This window comes from Camelus ferus, chromosome 20, assembly GCF_009834535.1.
Source record: "Camelus ferus isolate YT-003-E chromosome 20, BCGSAC_Cfer_1.0, whole genome shotgun sequence".
Classification (NCBI taxonomy): domain Eukaryota; kingdom Metazoa; phylum Chordata; class Mammalia; order Artiodactyla; family Camelidae; genus Camelus; species Camelus ferus.
Genome location: NC_045715.1, coordinates 40,580,721 through 40,598,137, shown reverse-complemented (window position 1 = coordinate 40,598,137; position 17,417 = coordinate 40,580,721).

Here is a 17,417-nt window from a genome sequence, read left to right as displayed (position 1 = left end):
AATCATCTCCAAAGCCCACATTATTTCCCAAGCCCGCATCATCTAACCAAACCTGCATCATGTCCCCAAGCCGGCATTAAATCCACGAGCCCGCATGTTTTACACAGGACCACTTCATCTCCCCAAGCCAACATGATCCCCCCAAGCCCACATCATCTCCCCAAGCCCAATCATCTCCCCAAGCCCACATCAGCACCCCAAGCCCAATCATCTCCCCAAGCCCACATCAGCACCCCAAGCCCAATCATCTCCCCAAGCCCACATCATCTCCCGAAGAGCAATCTTCTCCCCAAGCCCACATAATGTCTCCAAGCTGACATATCTCTAAGCACACACCATCTCCCCAAGCCCACATCATCGCCCCAAGCCCAGTCATTTCTCCAAGCCCTAATCATTTCCCAAGCCCGCATCATCTAGCCAAGGCTGCGTCATGTCCCCAAGCCAGCATAATATCCACGAGCCCGCAACATTTAAACAGGCCCACATGATCTCCCCAAGCCAACATGATCTTCCTAAACGCACATCATCTCCCAAAGCGATCATGATCTCCCCAAGCCCACATCATCTCCACAAGCCCACATAGTCTCCCTGAGCCCACATCATCTCCCCAAGCCGAATCATTCCCCAAGCCCACATCAGCTCCCCAAGCCCGCATCATCTCCCCAAGCCCACATCATCTCCCCAAGGCTGCCTCTTGTTTCCAGGCCCATATGTCCCCAAGCTGACCTCACCACCCTAAGCCCGCATCATGTCCACAAGGAGAAATCATCTCCCCAACCCCGATGATCTCCCAAGCCCATGTCTTCTCCTAAAGCCCGCATCATCTCCGTGAGCCTGTTGCATATCCACAAGACCGCTTCATCTACTCAAGCCTGAGTCATCTCCCGCAGCCCAATCATCTCCCCAAGCCCGCATCATCTCCCCAAGCCCACGTCATCTCCCTGAAGCCGTGTCGTGTCCCCGAGCTGGCATCATGTCCCAGAGCCTGTGTCATGTCAGCGAACTGAAGTCATGTCTTCAAGCCCGAGAAATGTCTGTAAGCCCACTTCAACTCCCTGAGCCCCCATCATCTCCATGGGCCCATGTCATCTCCCTAAGCTGATGTCATGTCCTCGAGCCCACAACATGTCCCCGAGCCGATGACTTTATCAGGGAGCCCTCATCATTTCCACGAGCCCATGTCATCTCCACGAGCCCAGGTCATCTCCCTCAGCCCTCGTCATCTCCCCGAGCCCATGTAATCTCCTCGAGACAACATCTCCCCAAGCCATCATCATCTCCCCAAGCCCAAATCATCTCTCCAAGCCCACATCTTTCTAAACCTATGTCTTCCCAAGCCCACATCAGCTCTCCAAGTCCACGTAATCTCTCTGAACCTGTGTTGTGTCCCCGAGGTGGCGTCATATCCAGAGCCTGTGTCATGTCAGTGAGCCTACTTCATGTCCACAAGCCAGAAAAATGTCTGCGAGACTGCATCATCTCCCCGAGCCCGTGTCATGTCCCTGAGCCTACATCATATTCTCTAACCCGCATCATCTCCCCAAGTCCAAAACTCCCCAAGCCCACATCTCCCTAACCCCGCATCATTTCCCCAAGCCTGCATCATGTCCCCAAGCCGACCTCACCACCCTAAGCCCGCTTCATCTCCCCAAGCCCGCATCATGTCCCCAAGCCCACATCTCCCAAAGGCACATGATTTCCCCAAGCCTGCATCATTTCCCAAGCGCACATCATCTCCCCAAGCCCAATCATCTCCCCAAGCCCACATCATCTCCCGAAGCCCAATCTTATCCCCAAGGCCACATCATGTCATCAAGCCTACATCATGTCTCCAAGCCGACATATCTCTAAGCCCACATCATCTCCCCAAGCCAACATGATCTCCCCAAGCCCACATCATCTCCCCAAGCCCAATCATCTCCCCAAGCCCGCATCATTTCCCAAGCCCGCATCATCTAGCCGAGTCCGTGTCATGTCCCCAAGTCGGCATAATATCCGCGAGCCTGCATCATTTACGCATGCCCGTGTCATCTCCCGGAGCCGCATCATCTCCCCAAGCCTGCATTATCTCCCCGAGCAAACATCTCCCCAAGCCCGCATGGTCTCTCCAAGCCCACATCATCTCCCCAAGCCCACATCATCTCCCCAAGCCCACATCATGTTTTCAGGCCCACATGTCCCCAAGCCGACCTCACCACCCCAAGCCCGCTTCATCTGAAGTCCACATCCTCTCCCCAAGCACAAATCATCTCCCAAGACCGCATGATCTCCCAAGCCCGCTTTATGTCCCCAGTCCCCCGTCATCTCCCAAAACCCACGTCATCTCCCTAAGCCCACATCATGTCTGCAACCCACATCTCCCTAGCCCACATCTTCCCAGCCCACATCTCCCCAAGCCCACGTCATCTCCTTGAACCCGATAAGAACATTTATACAAAGCGCATACTCCGACTGAGTTTCTCAAACCATGTCCCACTGTGACAAATGGTACAATTTATGAGCTCCCTTAATGATGCTTTAAACTTCCAAATAAATAGCATAACTAAAACCAGATCAATGCAGGAGGCAAAGCCCCCCATAATCCCCCCAAACATCCTCACCTACTCCTTTGAGAAGTCTCCACATTGTGTGATTTGACCTCCCTTGCTAACCTATGGAGTAAGCTGAAGCTATGTTATTTCCATGTCTCAGAAGAAGAGCAGGAACACATTATTTGAGCCGAGGGACCCACCACCACAGCACTGCAGGCGAGTAGGACCTAGTTTATAAGTTCCTGGCCCCACCTACTGGGGTTTCTAAAAATTGGAGTTGAGTGGTACGGGGTTGAAGGACTCTCCCCCACTAAAATTATGAGGTCAATATGAGATGTCTTCTGGAAACACCGTTTTACTTTTAAAATAAAAAAAAATTTCCTACGCTGACTTTTTTCTTGCATTCTTTATTTCTCACAAACAATTTAGGTCAATGAAGGAACATGAGTGTTTACATTTTCTACTCGGTATATGTGAAAAACATCCTTTTCAAAAGAAAAGAATTAATCCTTTGTGATCATAGCCAGCAATCAAGTTAAGTCTAGGAATCTGAGAATCAGTTACATTAAAGTAGTGCCTTTTTGTTCCCCCAAACAGTGATTAGGAGGAAAATCTGTAAGCAGGGTTGTTTGAGCAGGTCAAGCAGCAGAGACTCACTGTGATGACCGCACCCACGGAAGCTTCCCGAAACCCCTTCCTCGGGGAGTGTAGGAGCTGAATCTTTGTGCTGGTTCCCGAGAACCCGCCAAGGCGGTGAGCTCCAAATCCAAAGCTGACCTTGCGGGGATCCGCTGCCCCCGCTGAAGGGCAGAGTCGTGTTCTTGGACTCGGTGTGGGGCTCCTGAGCTCTGCTCCTGCTGAGTGCGGCCTGTCCTCGCTGGGGCTGCCGCGGGCCCCAGTTCTCACCGCTGAGTTCACCCCAACGCACAGCCCCTGAGTGAGCCTCCTAGAGATCCCTGCGACAAACGTGAATATGCAGAGGGAGGGGAGGGAGAAGGAAATGTGGGCAAAAGAGGAGGGTAGAAGTATGCTGATGATAGAAAAAAATACGGAGTTAAGAGTGGAACAAAATTTTCCAACACCAACATGGAAAAGTGTCAGAGCAGAGGACGTATCTCTGAAGCTGAAGCTTTTCATTCACTGGATTTAATTGCACAGCCTCTCAAAGAGATTTTAGGAAACCCGACTTCATAGAGAAACTAGCGTTCTCGTGATTTATTCCATTGTTTATAAGGAGGAAGAGTAATGAACAATGCCGACCAATAATACGACAGTGACGGGTGATGGTGATACTTACTGAGCACTCGCTACGTGCTGGATGTGTGCCAGACACTTTCCCCGCATCCCCTGTCCCATGTAATCCCTGCAGCGATCACAAACTGGGCATGCTTACCCCCACTTTAGAGACAGAATAAATAGCATCCCTGGGAGTCAGGCCCTGGCTGGCCGGACCCCGAAGTGCACTGTTTGCTCTCCACATTTACACTTCTCCAGCTGCTGTGCGGGGGGCCGGGAGCAGGTGTGCAGGGGCTGTGCTGTAACGTAGGGCACCTTCCTGAAGTGGCAGTTTTCCCTGAGGGTTTGGTGAAAAGGTTTTGGATTTTTTTCCGATGAGTATTAAACATTTCATTCAAAGATTTTAAAGTTAAAAAAGGTACACAAATACAGATTACATTATACCAAGACAGTATTCTACGTGGCAAAAATCAAAATAAAAAAATTAAAAAGTAAATACACAGGTACTAAACACGCATAATACCCCATACCCACTTCAGGCTGCATACACGCAAAATGCCGTGACCACATACACGCTTATGCGAGAGAAAGTTTTTTTTACAACACAATTCCAACCATTCTGACTGTCATCTGTCTTAGTCCCCGGTGAGTAACTTGAGAAAACTTCTATGTAATATAAAAAGAATTGGCAATGGCACATAAAGACTACAAAAAACAATACAATTAAAAACATATTTGTAATGCAATTCTGTTTAAAATACCGACGTAAATTAAAATACATAGTAAATGTTATTAGTTAAAAAAAAAAGATTGAAAAACAAAAGGCCACTCTGAATAATGGTTAAAACCTCATCACAGAAAAATACCCATCATTTGTAACATTATGGACAGAAAATTGATGGGTTTTTTTTTTTTTTTGAGAAGATATCTAACTTGAAAATGTCATTCATTCAAAATTTATTTAAAATTGTAGATGAGATAGTAACTCGCTGTCTACCCCTTTGCAAAATGTGTTATCACGAACATTCTAGTGTGTAGCTCAGGACAAGACAGAAAGAAACAACTCAGGCAGAGTTTCTCAAAATGAGGCCCAGGTGGGTCAGGTCCCGGTGCCCCTGTAAAACCTCCAAGAAAGCAAAGGTTATTTTCTATTCTGCAACTTGTTATCTTTATAGGAGTGCAGAAGTGTCAATATCCTTAAAGGGCAGAGCCCTGAGAATAGGTTTTCTGGTACATTTCAGGCTAAAGGCAACATTGTTTTACACAAAGTGCAGAGCTGGCAAGACTGAGGCTAGAAACCAGGGCACAGGGTTAAAGGAAAAGAAACAGATCTAATGGAGTCAGATTTGTTCTTCTCTACTACAGTGCCTTTTGGTGAGAGGTAAGAGGATGTTTCTGGGCAGGTCGTCCTCTGCCCAGGCTGGGGTTCAGGCAGGAGCCCTGCCAGGTTCACCATGACTGTAGACCTGCTCTCCCGCAGAGAAAGTGATAATTACTGGTGATTAAAATTACCTGTCAAAGTCCCTTCAATTGCCTGTAAACTATACCAAGGTTGGGGGGTACAAAACGTCTCATTGGCTGGTCAATGGTCAGTCTCCCCATACGCAAAGGACCAGTGTCGTGGCAGGCTCCAGGGTGGCCTGGCCAGCACAGCTGCCTGCTTTGCTCTCCAGACTTGGCTTCCTAATGTGGACACTTTCAAAGCTCCAGTCCCTCTTCCTCTGCCCTGGAGCTAATGGCCAGGGTCCCTGTACCCACCTGGGCTGAGCCCAGGCCATGCACACAGCCCACCTGCCTGCTTGTCCATACCGCAAGCTCAGCTGCACACCCCCCACGGGTCCGCAAGCCCAGCGCCTCCACCCTAGGGGGCCCGATCACCATCAGGGATATCAACAACGGATGGCCCACAGGCCAGTGGCGGGCAGCCCTGAACGACCCTGACCCGCTGGCTCAGACGAGGCACAGAGCAGAGTGCAGGAATTGGAACCGCCTCCAGCCCGACCCGCCGCAGCCTGTAGCCTTGGACACTAGCTGTGTGGCCAGACACTAGACTAGGCCAGATCCCCTGCTCGTGGCAGTCGCCATGGAGACCGGAGCCCAGACTTCCCCGCCCCAACCACGAGGTGATGGGTCAGCTGGGGGTAGTCGTGCACTTGGAGTGAGGGGGGGTCACACAGTGAGGGGCTGCTCCGAGTGGAACTGACCCGGCTGAGGGGTGAGGGGGACCATTTCGGGATGTTGCGGTGGGGGTCCTGCGGTCAGGCAAGAGGGGTGAGCGGTGTGAGGGCGGGGACCTCGGTGTGAGGAGGAGCCCCATTTTGGAGGTCCTGTCAGAGACCCGGCCTGGCTGGGGGTAGGGGGACAGCAACCGGGTGGGGAGGGGAGGCGAGCAGGGGGAGCGGGGCTGGGGGTGTTGCCTGGCCCGGGCCGGCGGTGGTGCTGGTTGGGTGCCAGGACCAGTCAGTGGCGGGATGGAGACCTTGCAGGGCGGTCGTGGGGTGGGCCCGGGTGGGGCCGCCCCGCCGCCCCGCCGCCCCGCCAGCCCCAGTCGCCGGGCCCCGCACAGCAGGAGCCCCAGCCCGAGCGTCCGCGCTGCGGGCGGGAGGAGGAGGGGCGCGGACGCCGGAACCCGCCCAGAGCGTGTGGAAGCTGGGCCCGAGCCAGGTGCTCCTGGACCAGGTCCCCGAGGAGGAACGCGGCCTGGGGTCTGCGCCGCCGCTTGCCGTCGCCTCTGCTGCCGTCGCCGGGCAGGTAAGGGGGCGCAGGTCGGGGAGCCGGCGGGTGAGGCCAGGGCCGCGCAGCTCCTTAGGGCCCTGAGGCGGGTGCCGGGCGCCGCCCTGGTTCGCGGTGCCCCTCCCCCACATTGGTCGTCCCTGAACCCCGTGTCTTCCCTGCCGGGTATACCCGGGTTTGAGAAAGCGGGTGCAGCTCCGGGAGGTGGGAGGGCGCTGGACGGCCAGGGAGCAGCTCCGACCAGCCTTCAGGCCATGGCCAGCTCTTGGGAGGCGGATGCGTTGCGGTCACGGGGCCGCAGGGGGCGCCGCGGTGGGGTGGGGGCTGCCCCGTGCAAGCCCCTGGATTTGTTCCCTCTTCACCCGCGGCCTGGACTAGGGCGGCCTCTGCTTCCGCATATTCGCGGGGCGCACGTCTGGCGGTCAGCCTGCCCCTGGGAGGCAGACGCGGTGCCGTCAGGGTGCGGGGCCGCGGCATCGGAGGCGGCGGCGGGGAGAGGGGTCTGCCTCTGTCTGTGATCCTGTGGGTTTGCTCCCATCTCCCCTGCGTCCTGTCCTGGGTGCGGCCTCTGCTGCCCCAGGTTCGCGGGACGCAGGTGACAGGTCAGTCTGCTCCTGGGAGGCTGGCGCGCGGTGCGACCAGTGTGCGGGGGCGGCGACAGCGACAGCGGGAAAGGGGAGCAAATCCCCGCGCTAACACAGGGCAGCCCCAATTCCGCCATCGCCTCCGCAGCCCCCTGACGGCACAGCGCCCGCCTTCCAGGAGCAGGATGACCTGTCACCTGAGTCCCGAGAACCTGGGGTAGCACAGGACGAGCCTAGGGCAGGCTGCGGGGGAGTTAGAAGCAAATCCACAGGCTCGCATAGGCAGATCCCTAAACCCGCCGCTGCCGCCGCCTCTGACCGCATGGCGCCCGCCTCCCGGGAGCAGGCTGACCTGGGGACGTGCCTGGGGCAGCAGAGGCCGCCCCCAGGCGCTGCCGCGGGGATGACGGGGAGAAATCGGCCAGCTCACCAGGGGCAGCTCCCCTCTTCTTGCCGCTGCCCCACGTTCGCAGGACACTTGTTTCCAGGTCAGCGGGCGCGGGGAGGCAGGCGCGGTGTGTTCAGGGGGCGGCTGCGGGGAGGGGGCTGCCCCAGGGGGAGCAGGTGGACTTGCTCTCGCCTTCCCCCAGGCCTATCCTGGGAGCGGCCTCCGCCTCTGCCTCGCAGGACCCACGTCTTCATGGCAGTCTGCTCCTGGGAGGAGGGCGCAGTGCGGTCAGGGGGCAGCATCAGCGGCAGACAGGGAATTTAGGAGGACTGGGCTCTAGGGTGACAGCTCTCCTTTCTGATCTTGTTTCCGTCAGTTGGTGGCTGTAGCCGCTTTTCCTTTAGAGGTTATGACCAGATACTGAACATAGATTTCTATGCTATACAGAAGCCACTATATGTAAAATCTATTTTTACATACAGTGGCTAGCATTTGTAAATCTCAAACTCCCAAATTTATCCCTTCTCACCCCCTTTCCCTGGTAACCATAAGATTGTTTACTAAGCCTGCAAGTATATTTCTATTTTGTAGATGAGTTCATAGTGTCTTTTTTTTAGATTGCACATATGAGTGATATCATACAGTATTTTTCTTCCTGTTTCTGGCTCACTTCACTTAGAATAACAATCTCTAGGTCAAACCATGTTGCTGCAAGTGGCATTATTATATCCTTTCTATGGCAGAGTAGTATTCCATTGTATAAGTATACCACGTCTTCTTTATCCGGTCTTCTGTTGATGCACACGAAAAGGTTTCTATTCTTAATCAAATTCTCCTAAGCCCCACCACATCCAAGGCAGGCCCCAAGTTCTATGCTGATGAGCACAGGCCTCTGTCCAGTGTTACTGAGCTGGCCTCAGACTGGATGCATCGCCTGGTGGTCACTTCAGATTTACGGCCCCCACTGCCCATCCCAGGATCCGCACATGCACCCAATGGCCTGCAGAAGCCAGTCGGAGGTGGGCAGAGGGGACCAGGGGGTACTGCACATCTGTGCTGGGAGGACCGTGGTGCACTGCAGAACTGTGCTGGGAGGACAAGGATGCGCTGCAGAACTGTGATGGAGGAGGCACTGCAGATCTGTCCTGGGAGGACCAGGGTGCACTGGAGAGCTGTGCTGGGGGACCAGGGTGCACTGGAAATCATCCACAGGAGCCAGTACAGGGAGCCGCCTGCTCCCTACACACCAGACTTCCACAAAGTCTGACCTCTATTGTCGGAGGACACATGGAGGGCCAGCGTCACGGGTGGTTAAAGAATTTATCAAAGGCCAGGAGGAGTTCAAGAACAAAGGAAAGTTTAACAGTTACGCTGCTACAGTGGGCCACACAGACGACAGGTGCCCGCGTGTCCACCGAGTGGGAACGTGCAGGGTCTTTTAAGAGGAAGGGGCTGTGAACACAAAGGGACTAGGGAACAGCCTTCTGACTGTCTGTAAGTGAGGTGAGAGGCTTTGGTACTTGGGGGGATAGTGGATTTATGACTCCTGTAAGATGGAGACGTGGGCTGATGCCAGCAAGACCGTGGGACTCATGACTGATCAGGGGAGACGGGCTGAGCCACGTCGGCCTGAGCTGTGCGGTGAGGCTGGTCGTTTCCCAGGGCTGTCAATTCTGCCAAGGCAGACACCCGCCAGGAGTTTATCTTCTGAGGAGGAGCAGGCAGGCGCCGAAGGGCTGGAGGTTTGGGGGCACAGGGCCTCGGCAGGCACCAGCTGCCACTGGCTCCGTGACCGGCAACAGCTCAGAAAGCCACGCAGTCTGCACAGCCCTCCTGTCGCCAGCCAGGAGGGGACCAGTGATGACCACGCCCATCATTTTGTCCCTGCGTCCGACTTAGGACCCACAGGGGGAAGCCGGACGTGCCCCCAGCCGTCACAGGGCCCCCTTCTCGCCCCTCGTCCCGTTTCTCCAGGTTCACAGCCCCCATCAGGCACCCCTGAGCTCTCCCTTTTTCCACAAAGAAGCTGTCCATACACAGAAAATATTTTAACACATTAACATATACATCGTGCACTACGCATACCTGTAGTACGTGTGTCTGTCGCAGACCTGCATGTGTGTGCAGTAACACCCAGCAGCACTCACACATGATACAAGCACCGAGCTCCCCCGGCCCCTCCCTGCCTGGAGGCCTTGCAGAGCCCGGGGACGGGCGCAGACTCCCTGGCTGCAGCAGCTCCGAGAACCCAGCCTTTGCCTGTCCTATGAGAGTGCCCACCACACCCTCACCAGGGAAGGGAGAGGTGCCCACCAGGGCTAGGAGGACAGGAGGGCTCAAGTTAAGGCCTGGTACCCTGGTGTGCAGTGGGCCATGTTGGCAGCATCCCTGTGGGAGGCAGGGAACAGGTGACCACCAGGACTCCCACTGTCCCCTGGGGTCCCTGGCACCAGTTGCCCCACCCCTACACACCCAAAGAGGCGCCTCTGCTGCGCCTGGACTCCCCCAGGTCATCTGAGACAGCACCCACCCAGAGAAATGGGAACTTCAGGAAGCAGGCGGTGCCACCGGTTTCAGTCCCGTTCTTAGTGTTCGCAGAGTGGTGGTTAGGGGGTTCACACTCCAGGTCCGCAACAGAATTCCTAGGAAGTTCAGCTACCACTTCCTGGAAAGTGGGGCTGTGGACAAAGAGCCCAGCCTGTGGGAGCACAGGTACCTAGGACAGAGCAGGGCAGGGGAAGGGGTGCCCAGGGGACCCAGGCTGCACGGGAGCCACCTCCACAGCTTCCGCCTTTGGTGAGTGGGGCCCAGGAGGGACAGGGACAGATGAAGCGCAGGGGGCCAAAGAAGGGGTGACCCCACCTCAGGGATGGGTCCCCACAGAGGGTCCAGGAGGGAGAGGGACAGACAGTGTTCAGTTGGGCCAATATGGGGAGACCCCAACTCAGGGACAGGACACCACAGAGGTTTAAGGAGGTTCAGGGATAGACAGAGTGCAGGGGGGCAATGAATGTGAGATCCCACCTTAGGGACGGGACCCCACAGAGTGTCCAGGAGGGACAGGGACAGACAGAGTGCAGGGAGGCATGAAGGGGGGACCCCACATCAGGGACCTTACAAAGGGTCCAGAAGGGGCAGGGACAGAGAGAGTGCAGGTGGGAAATGAATGAGAGATCCCACATCAGGGATGGGACCCCACAGAGGTTCCAGGAGGGACAGGGACAGAAAGAGTGCAGAGGGGCAATGAAGGGGAGAACCCACCTCAGGGATGGGACAGAACAAGGCTTCAGCAACAAGGAAACAGACAACCCAGTTAAAAATGACTAAAAGCCCTGGACAGACCTCTCACCTAAGAAGACTCACAGATGCAGAGAAGGAAGCACAAGTTTCCTCCACATCCTACGTCATTGGAGACTGTAACTGAAAACGAGTAAGACCACCACGCAGCTGTTAGAACAGTGGACGTCCAGAAGCAACACCGAAACCCGGCACCTCCCAGCGCTGGTGAGGGTGTAGGGCAGCAGGAGGCCTCCTCCGCTGCGGGTGGGTGCAAAACGGAAAAGCCCGTCTGCAGGAGAGCTCGGCAGTTTCTCCAAAATCTAAACCTAATCTTGCCATACAACCCAGCAACTGCATTCCTAGACACTCACCTGTTCAAATGGGCTGAAAACTCATGTCCACCCCAAATCTGTGCAGCAATGTTTATGGTTTATAAATGTCTACAGATGCTTTATTCATAGCTTAATTCAAACGTGGATGTGCACAGGATGTCCCTCAGTAGGTGAGTGGATGCATCCAGACAGTGGAATAGGATTTCAGAATAAAAAGGACGAAGCCGTTTGTGAAGAATTGATTTTTTCATCATTGTATAGCGTCCTTCTGGGTCTCTTATGACTGTTTTTACCTTCAAGTCTATTTTGTCCAAGTGTACCCATCCTTGCTTCCTTTCGTTTGCCTTTTTCATGGAGTACCTTTTTCCATCCCTTCATGACCAGCTTACATGTGTCCTTAAACCTAAAGTGAGTCCCTTGTGATGGCACAGATTTGGACCTTGCTTGTCATCCACTCAGCCACTCTATATCTTTTGCTCTGATAATTTAATCCATTTACATTTAAGGGAATTGTGGCAGGGAAAGGCCTATTATCACTGTTGTTTTTAATAGTTCTCTGTCTGTCTTGTAGTTAAATTGTTCCTCTATTCCTTCTTGCTTCTTTCTTTTGTGCTTCATTGATTTTTTGTGGCGATATTCTTTGATTCTGCTGTGATTCAATAGGTATAAATTTTCAGTTATGCAAAATGAGTTCTATTCCGAGGCTCTGTGTGTAACGTTGTGCCTACAGTTTACAACACTGCATTGTGCACCCAGATATTTGTTAAGAGAGTAGATTTCGTGATAAATGTTCTTCACAGACATGTATGTGCTCCTCCCCCCATCCCAATAAACCCAGAGCACAAGGAAACTTTTAGAGGAATGGATATATTTACTACCTTGACATTAATGATGGTTTCACAGGTGTCTGCATATGTGCAAACTCAGATGTACCTTAAATATATGCATTTATTTTGTGTATCAATTGTATCTCAATAAAGCTGTTTAAAAAAGATGTTAATAGCAGAAGAAATGGGGAGAGAGTATTGATCAATGATAGAGCATGTGCTTAGCATGCATGAGGTCCTTGGTTCAATCCCCAGTATCTCCATTCAGAAAAATGAATTACCCTCCCATAGTCCCCCAAAGTAAGAAATGACCATTAAAAAAGAAGAAGAAATGAGCCATTGAGCCACAAAAGGACATGGGGAAATGAAAATGCGCATCGCTTAGTGAAAGGAGCCAACCAGAGAAGGTTATACTCTCTGTGAGATTCCTACTACACGGTATTTGAAGGAGCTCATCTATGGAGACAATGAGATGAGTGGCTGCCAGGAGTTTGTGTGGGAGGGGTGGGAAATGAGGAGGTGAGGTACAGGGGGTCTTCAAGGCAGTGAAGTTGTACTTTGTGTTACTGAAATGGTGGACCGATGGGCAGCAGCCTGAACAGTGTACCTGATCAAGGCAGTTCCATGGACAGCAGCCTCGGGGCCTCTGGATGCAAATGGCATCATGCATTTGTCAAAACTCATAGAATTGTGCAGATAATAGTGAGCCATGGTGTTGCCTATGGACTTCAGTTAATCATAAGGTATTAACCTGGGTCATCATTTCTGACAAATGTAGCACACTGGAGCAAGATATTCATAATAGGTGAAACTGGGCGTATGTGTGGGGCACTGGAATTTGTGGGACCCTGTGGACTTTCTGCTCAACATATCTGTTAGCCTAAAACTACCCTAAAAGGGCAAAGTCTGTTTAATCTAAAATATCATTACCCCGTGCAGAGCAGCAGAAGCAGAACCATGGACAGTAGCTGAAACAGCCGGCTAGTCTGAGTCAGGACCACGGACAGCGGCCTGGAAGGCCTTGGGTTCACACAGGGCTCAGTCATTGTCTGATGTGGAAAAGGCCTCATGGACAGCAAATGAGCCTTCTGTAACGTAAGGTAGTTTCAGAGAAAGAACGCAGTCTGGACCAGCGTCCCAAGACCTCGTGTGTCTCGGGGCAGGAGCCACGTCCATTTTCGTAACCTGAGTCCTCTTCTTGGCCCAATGTCTCGGAGTCACGCCCCACAGAGAAGCATGATTGATCCCCAGTGTGGTGGGTGGAATTTGAAGATGGTTTCTTATTTTGATATGAATTTGTGTATATACATACATTTAAGTTAAGTACACTTCAGTGACAATGTTATATTAGTTTCAGGTGGACAACATACAAAATGGTGATTCAATACTTTTAGAGACTACATTCCAGTTGAAGTTATTAGAAGCACTGACTATACTCCCTGTGCTGTGCAATAGTCCTAGTAGCCTATGTATTTTATACATAGTAGTTGGTATTTCTTAATTCCCTGTCCTTACGTAGCCCCTTCCCCCTCTCCTCTCCACACGGGTAACCACTAATTTGATCTGTCTATCGGTGTGTCTGTTTTCCTGTTGTTACGTTTATTCACTTCTATTCATTTTTAGATTCCACATACAAGTGATATCCTAGAGCATTTGCCTTTGTCTGACTTACTTCACTAAGCCTCATACTGTAGAGAACCACCAATGTCACAAACGGCAGAAATCATTCTTCTGCATGGCTGAGCATTATTCCGTCGTGTTTATACATCGTACCACCTTTATCCATTTTCCTGCCGACAGACACTCGTGTTGCTTCCGTATGCTGACTCTTGTTCATACAGTTGCTATGTACCTTGGGGTGCATGTATCTTTTCAAATTCTTGTTTTTGTTTCCTTCGGATGTATACGCGGGAGTGCAATTGCTGGACCGTGTGATAGCTCTATCTTTAGTTTTTCTGAGGATTTTCCTTACTGTTTTCCCCAGAGGCTGCACCAATTTGCACTCCTGCTAACAGCGACAAGGGTTCCGTTTACCCCATCTCTTCACCAATATTTCTTATTTGTAGTCTTCGTGGTGACGTCTCATTTTGGTTTTGATTTACATTTCCCTAATGATTAGGAATGTGAGCAGCTTTTCACGTGTCTCATTTTTTTTGTTTGTTTCCTCTGTGACCCACCCCTGTTTTTTTTTTTTTTTTGATGTTATATTTTACTTCTTCCTGTGAACTGCTGTTTACTGCAGTCACAGTTAATTTTACGTATTTTATCTTTTAATCTTTTGCTTATTTAGTTGATGACCCTCAGGCTTTAATTTGCCTCTTAGTGGGCTTTGCCTTTGCTGTAAATTCTTGCGTCTTGCAATAGCCTGTGTGTTCCCCTCCAGGAAGACCTTTGACATGTCTCTGAGGGTTGATGAACTGCTCCAGGGTTTCCTTGCCTGAGAAGTTCTTGTCTCTCCTTTAGGTCTAAACGACAATCTTCCAGGGTGACATCCCCTAGGTTGTAGGTTTTTTCCTTTTAGCATTTGTATAGATCATGCCTCTCCCATCTGGTCTGCAGAGTTTCTGCAGAAAAATCAACTGCTACCTTTGTGGCAGTTCCTTGTACGTGACTCTGTTGTTCTCTTTCTGTCTTCAGAATTCTCTCTTTATCCTTAACTTTTGCCAATTTAATTGTGACGTGTCTTGGTGTGGGTCTCTCTGGGTTCAGTTTGTTAAGGACTGTGTGATTCCTACGCCTGGAAATGTCTCTCTTTCTTCATGGTTGTTGAGTTTTTGCTATAATTTCATTAAGTACATTTTCAACTTTTTTCTCTCTCTCTTCTGCTTCTGGGAGCCCGATCATGCCAATGTTAGGACAGTTGATGTAGTTCCATAGATTCCTTAAACTGCTCTCAATTTAAAAAAAAAAAAAAGTTGTTTTTCCTTTTGTAGTTCTGACTGGGTAATTCCCATGGTTCTGTCTTCCAGGTCACGTGGGGTCTCCGGTATCACCTAGTCTCCTGTTCGCCCCTTCCAGTGTTTTAAGTTTTAGCTACTGTAGCCCTCTGGTGAGGGGTTCTCTTTTTATATTTTCCAGGTCCCTGTAAAGGTTCAAACTGTTTTCATCTCTTCTTTTCCCTAACTTGGTTACCATTCTTATTACTAACGCTCTCAAGCTGCCCACGCCCCAGGGAAGACCTCCGGGCCATGACGTGTCTCCCTGTCCCGGGTCCCCTCCTCGAGGCTGCGTTCCAAATCGAGAACCTCTCTTCCATCCCTTCATGACTCCTCGTGGACCTATCTTCAGCGCCTTGGCTGTGCAGGAGTCTCTCTGCCAGTCTCCATTTTTCTCCAGTGAGACGTGCTCCACATGTAGATGTAATGTGAATGTGCTCTGTGTCCTTCTACTCCACCATCTCCCTGTCCTCCTCTATAACCAACCTGTTCCATCCACCCCCAGCCCCTACCGTCTGACATAAGACGTGTTAGTGGTGATGCTACATACCTCAGCATATAAGCTGCAGGACACCCAAGACGGAGGTTATTCATCAACACGAGAAATGAACATCAGCCGAAGATACGTAAGATGGTCAATGGCAGTTGAAGCCTTTCCTGGAGGAGGGTTGGCAGTTTTATATTATATCTGAGATAATTTCCCTGCATTAGGTGGAGACACAAAGTGTATTGCTGTCTTTTAATCGGGAAGCTTAACGTGGTCCACGGTGGCCGACAAGCAGTGGGTTGTGCTGTTCTTGTTCTACGTCAGGTTAGCTAAGCCGTAAGCAGCTTTCTTAGCGTTCCCTTCCCTTTGTGTGTCTCTAGGTTAGGGTTGTTCAGAAGAGAAGTTTACACCTGTTGGAGAGCAAACTGAAGGAGCCGTCCTTTGGCTGGGGGGCTGTGCTACAGCCGTGCACGTTGTCACTGCCCTGCACCCTCACGCCGTCAGTGTGGAGAAGCTGCTCCTCCGGCGCCCGCCGGCCTCCACAGGGGGTCCAGCCCTGGGCCAGGCAGCTGTGCAGCTCCATCCTGCTGCCACCGGTTTCTTCCACAGGGAGAGACACAGGCTCCAGGTCTTCCTGAAGGCTTTCAGATGTTATTTAATGGGTTAGATTTCTCCTGCTTAAAAGGTTTTTTTATTGTGGTAAAAGAATAGGATTTGTCCCTAAGAAAGTGTACCATGTCAAACCTTTCTACGGGTTTTGGGGACAGTAAATACATTCATAAAGTGCAATCACGACCACCTGTGTCTCCATAACTCTTCCCATCTTTACGTGTGAAACCCTATGCCCGTAAACAACAACCCCCCGTTCTCCCCCGGCTGCAGCCACTTCTGTATTTTCTCTTTCTGGGAATGCGGCCACTCCTAATCGCTCACACAAGTGGAATCGCACACGATTCACCGTCTTGCCCCTGGCTCACGGTACGCGATCCGATGTCCTCCAGGTGCCCCCGTGCTGTCACACACGTCACAATGTTCTTCTTTCTTCAGGGGCAGTACTGTTCCATTGTACGCTTAGCCCACATCATGCTCATCTGTCCATCCACGGAAGGACACTCGAGTTCCTGCCTCGTGGTAGGTATTGTCAACGGAGCTGCTGTGCAGTGGGTGTTCAAGTGCCTCTTTAAGACCTGTTGTGTGTTCGCTCGGGGTTATTCTAAGCAGTGAGATTGCTGCAAGTGTGGTAGTTGTTTCTGAAATTTCTTTGAGGGGCTTCCAAACTGTTTTGCACAACGGTAATGCCAATTTATGTTCTCACCAACAGTGCACAAGGGTTTCTTTTCTCCACATCCACAGACACCACACACGGACAGCAATCCAGGTATTCAAGGCTCAGACTGGCAGACGTTCCCCTTGGAGGGCGGGAGGAGGGGGGACCTGGTGGGGGCCCAGGAGCGCAGTGGGGTGGCATCCCAGGGGGTGTGTGTGGGTGTGTGTGTGTGTGTGTGTAAGATGTGGATGGGGGTGCGGGCAGGAGAGGTGCGACACTGACAGGAGTGTGTCGGAGGTCTTGCCCGGGGCAGGGCCCCGAGGGGTCAGGAGCAGCAGGAGGCTGACCTCAGGCTCACACCGGTGCTGACACAGGGGCTCAAGGGAAGGCGTCGGCCACTTCGCTTCCAGGGGCCCAGGAGGGGTTGTGCATGGGGGACGCGCTGTGGCCTGGTGTTGCCCCAGGGTCAGGACGGGGCCCTCAGGCCTGGTGGGGGGCAGCTGTTCTGGGACTGATGCTCCTCAGGGATCCGTGGGGCCAGCCCGGTATCGACCGGCCTGGTGTCCCCGTGGGAATGTCTGGCTGGAGGCAGATCCGTGGTCCAGGGGATGGAGGTGAGGGGCAGGGCCTGGGACCAGGCAGGCTGCAGGGACCATTGGCAGGTTCAGCTTGTTGGTTAGGTGTTCCGTGTGAGGGAAACTGCGAGTGGGGGAGACCCCCAGGATGGTTTCTGGAGCCCCGATAGAGCCCTGGAGGCAGAGGGTGCCCAGTGTCCTCACGCCTGGCAGGGTCCCTGAGGGCCGGCAATGCCCCTGGA